General features: G+C 40.2%; 1 pseudogene; it reads left to right on the forward strand.

Moving 5' to 3' along the window:
- The first annotated feature begins 3,097 nt into the window (after positions 1-3,097).
- Positions 3,098-3,874, forward strand: LOC101566798 (annotated as a pseudogene).
- The last annotated feature ends 1,110 nt before the right edge of the window (positions 3,875-4,984 follow it).

Here is a 4,984-nt window from a genome sequence, read left to right on the forward strand (position 1 = left end):
AGTATCTTGCCCTTTCCAAATATCTGTTGTACATTTTGACTCATTTATTCCTGCAGGTTCTAACACTAAAGAGACTGTGATATTTACACATGTGAGTCAGATTTATTTCATTTATTAGTATGTTCTCAACTTGTATCCACTTAGCTATAAAAGTCAGAATTTATCCTTTATAGCTGAGAAGTATTCCACTGTATAAAAATACATCTCTTTTATCAGTTCCTCAGTTGATGGGCATTTGGGTTGTTTCCAAGATTTAGCTATAATAAATTGTGCTGCTATAAACATAGGTGTACATAGATTATTTTGGTATGATGTTTTTAATTGTTCTGGGAAAATACCCAGATGGGGGACAGCTGGATCAAATAGGACTTTTAACTCTAGTTTTTTGAGGAATTTGCACACTGATTTCCACAGTAATTGTACCGATTTACACTCCCACCAACAATGAAGAAGAGTTCCTTTTTTTTCCTCACAACCCTGCCAGCATCTTTTTATTGGTTGATTTCTGATAAGAGCCAATCTTTCTAGAGTGGGATAGAATGTCTTGAATGACCAAATGATATTGAACTTTAGTTATTTATTTATTGGTACTGAGGATTGAACTCAGGACCTTGCTCTTGTCAGGCAGGTACTTAAGCCATTGACCTATCTCCCTGGCCCTTTCACATATTTTTATTTGAGATCTGTGTTTATTCATTTGAGAAGTGCATATTCATATTAAATGCCTATTTTTGTATTAAGCCTTTAAATTTGACAAATCTGACTTTTGTCCCCCAATTCTTTCTATATTCTAGCTACCAGTCCTTTGTTTGAGGGACTGTTGGCTAAAATATTTTCCCACTGTGTGTGTTGTCTTTTCTCTCTGTTGGTGATTTCTTTTGAAGTGCAGAAGCTTTTCACTAAGACAAAATCCTAGCTGTTCATTCTTTGGGGGTATTTCCTCTACAGTTTGAGTTTTGTTCATGAAGTCTCTGCCTATGTCTGTCCTCAAGATTTCTACCAATTTCCTGTCCCATTAGACTCAGTTTGTTTTAATATGTAGATCTTTGATACATTTTTTTTATTTTAGTGCATGGTGATAAACATGGGTCTAGTTTTAGTCTTCAGCATGTAGAGAGCCAGTTTTTCCAGAACCATGTATTACAGAGGGTATCTTTCTTCCAGTGAACATATTTGGTCCCTTTGTCAATGATAAGGTAGCTGAGTATGGATGTAGTTTTGTTTGCCTCTTCTAATCTATTCCAGTAGCTGAGTGTGGTTGTAGTTTTGTCTGCATCTTCTAATCTATTCCAGTGACCCTCAGGTCTATTCTTTTGCCAGTACCATGCTAATTTTAACACAGTAGCTTTGTAGTATAATTTCAAGCCAAGGATGGTGATGCCTCTTGCTTTGCTTTGCCTTTCTATGCTATGTCTCTTTTCATTCCAGATGAATGTTAGGAATGTTTTCTGTAGTTCCATGAAGTATACTAATGGTATTTTGATCAGGAATTTCATTAATTCTGTACAACAATTTTCAGAGTATAGCCTGAGTTCCTAGTGGATGGAAGATTGTTTTCCACTCATTGGTTTTCAGTCTGTGAATTTCTTTTTTTACGTAAATGTGTTTCCTGTATACAGCATTGGGTTTTGTTTATTGACCTGCCTGTCAGTCTGTTTCTTTTGATAGTAAATTGAGGCCATTTACATCAATGGTGATAGCTGATACGTATGGGGTTATCTTCATCATGCTGTTTCCCTGCAGTTGGTTCCGTGCTTTCCCCCTCTGTTTAATTGGTTGCCCTGCCTGGTGATTTCTTTCTATTGTTGTTCTTGGAATTGTAGTCATTTTTATCTCGTTCTGGAATAACTTTCAATACTCTTTGTAGGGTTCTTTTGGTAGTCATGAATTTCTTTAGATGTTCCTTGTCATAGAAGTTATCTTTATTAATTTTGAAAAATAGTTTTTCAGGGTAAATTAATCTGTATCGGAAGTTGTTTTCTTTCAAGACTTAAAATACTTTACTCCAAGTTCTTCTTGATTTGATCGTTTGTGTTAAGTCTGCTGAGATTCTGATGGGCTTTCCGTTATAGATAATCTGTTTAACACCATTTAATATTCTATTCTGTATCACTAGCTGAATTTCTTTTCTTATGTATTTAGTACAGGGTCTCACTAAACAGATTGGACTTGTAGTGATCCTCCTGTTTTCAGCCTTCCAAGCACTGGGATTACAGGTGAGTGCCACCGCACCCGGTCTCAATCTCTGTCTCAGCGTGCGCCGGGGGCGGGGCTGGCACAGCACACTGGGGATTGATCCCCAATCCCTGATCTTTGCGTCTCCCTAAGCAGGCGCTTTAATCTGGTGAGCTATCTGGCCAGCCCTTCACTAGCTGAATTTCTGAAATCTTGATTAATATATGTCTTGATGTAGTTTTATTTTGGCCATAGCTATTTCAAGTTCTCTATGCTTCACTTATTTGTATGTCAAATTCTTTATCCATGTTTGGAAAGTTTTCTGCCTTTATTTCTGTGGAGAGTTTTTTGTCATTTGTGCTGTCTCCAGCTTCCTCACTGACTGCAATTGATCTGATATTATTTCTTCTTTGTGTCATCCTGTTGGATTCATTTTTTCATGGTCTCTTGATATTTTTTTTTTTGGTGTGTGTGTGTGTGTGTGTGTGTGTGTGTGTGTAACCGGGGATTGAACTCAGGCCCTTGCGCTTGCCAGGGAAGTGCTTATTCCATCTCCCCGGCCCCTAAAATAGAAAGAGTCGACCTTGCGCTCCAGAGCCCGGCGCGGAGACCGCCGCGCTAGGTCGCCGCCTTCTTGCTATTTTTAAGATAATTTCCTTTTCAGTATCACTAGCTGCAATTCTGTTTTCAAAATATAAAATTCTGTCCTCTTGGCCTCAGCCGGAGCCAGCCCGCCACTGGTAAGGCCTGTCCTTAGACCCGCTCCTGCCTGTGGCGCCTCGGAGCGGCCCGGCTTCTAGCGGGTCAGGCAGTGGGGCAGTTCCCAGCTCGGGGCTCCTGAGTCACCAGCGAGGGTGGGAGCGGCCTCGACCCCACAGAGAACAGGCGGCTTGCAGAGGAGGCACCAGCTGAGGGGAGGAGGATGGGGGCAAACCAGTTAGTGGTGCTCAATGTGTAGGACATGTACTGGATGAATGAATACACTTCATCCATTGGAATTGGAGTTTTTTGTTCAGGAATTGAAGTATATGGTAGAGAATTTGCTTATGGTGGCTTTCCTTACCCTTTTTCTGGAATATTTGAAATTTCCCCAGGAAATGCTTCTGAACTAGGAGAAACATTTAAATTTAATGAAGCTATTGGAGCTGGTGGGATAGCTCAGTTGTCAAAAGTGCCTACTTGTGCAAACTCAGTCCGGCACAGGGGACCACGGTTCTATCCGCAGCACTACATGCTGCACTAAGCTAGACAGCAAAAAGAAGAAGAAGAAGAAGAAGAAGAAGAAGAAGAAGAAGAAGAAGAAGAAGAAGAAGAAGAAGAAGAAGAAGCTGTTTTAGGGAGAGCTAACTTCCTAGAAGATGATATGAAAAAAACTGTAAAAGAGTTGAGAAAAGAATACAAAAACAATGCCTATGGTGTGATGCATAAAATTTGCAATCACTTCTCTTCAGCTTTATCAGAGATACTTTGTGGGAAAGAGATTCCTCGCTGGCTCAAAGGACTTGCCTACTTCAGCTCCTGCATACCCTTTCTACAGAGCTCTCTTTCTACAGAGGAGTGGCTCACTTCCGCGGCCCTGCAGTGCAGCGTCAGCCAGGAGCTCCAGGATGACCTGGAAGAAGCGGAGGATGCTGCTGCATCTGCCGCCATGGCGAGCACTGCAGCGGGCTCCAGACCTGGGTGCCACACTAAACTATAAATATCTCCAAGGTCACACCTGCAGAACTGACCCTGGCAGGTGAATATCATTAGAGAAAAGTAAATAGTGTGAACATCCTTTGGATTTTTCCCCCCTTTGGATATTTTGTATGCAAAGATGGCTCACCCCCAAATCCCAGCTTTTCAGCTCAGGATTATATTTGTAATAATAATTTTTAAAAGTCACTTGGCGCAGGAGGGAAAACTTTGTACAAAGCTGCCCTCTGTTTTTTCTACCCACTTGTAAATTTGATTTTACTTCTTCTGTTTTATACAAGCTCTGTTAAGTTGTGTTTACAGTATTATGTATCGCTGTTTACAAATCTTGCATGGATTCTGCTGCCTGAAAGAAGAAAATCCTCATCTTCAGAAATTAAGCAGCTAATCTTTGTACACTTCCTGACAATTGCCAGAACTATGGTATAAATAATAGGCACATGAAAACGTACTTACACAATTATAGTACCCATCACCTGCTTATGAATTCTTTCTTAGATTTGTATTTGTTATTGTTCCAGGCACCAGGATTCAGAGAATCAAACTGGCCCACTGGGAAGGAGCACACACGGCCCCAAGGTCTTGGGACCCTGGGTCACTTTGTCCTTCACTCCTCCTACTCTGAGTAGCACATCTCCCAAGGTATCCATGGGACAGTTGGTCTCATCCCAAATATCTGTCCCCCAAGCAGAGTGGTCGTCTTGTGTCAGTCTGGCTTTGATGCCTACAATTCTATAATTACAATATTTTTGTGTTAAAGACAGTCATGTAACTGACAAGTGTTTTGGCACACATAAAGGGGCTTCATTATTGTCTTAATATGTATTAATTTCCTCCCCACGCAGGATTTTGTTAATAGGATAGGAATATCCTAAGTGATAGCCTTCTGAGTTGCAGTATGAGCTGACATTCAACTGCTTTTCTTTTTTTTTTGCTTAATTTTCTTTTTTTTTTGTTTGTTTTTGTTTTTTCAAAGTTTTATTGATAAACAGATAGCAATGAGACAGTTTCAAATCCAATCGGAAGTACAGTTTCAACAAATAATACACTGCATATATTCTTCTTAGTGGTTAATTGCTGTACACGAAGTGGACTTGTGAAGCTATTTACAAAC

This window comes from Octodon degus, unplaced genomic scaffold, assembly GCF_000260255.1.
Source record: "Octodon degus isolate 3935 unplaced genomic scaffold, OctDeg1.0 scaffold00254, whole genome shotgun sequence".
In the NCBI taxonomy this organism is placed as follows: domain Eukaryota; kingdom Metazoa; phylum Chordata; class Mammalia; order Rodentia; family Octodontidae; genus Octodon; species Octodon degus.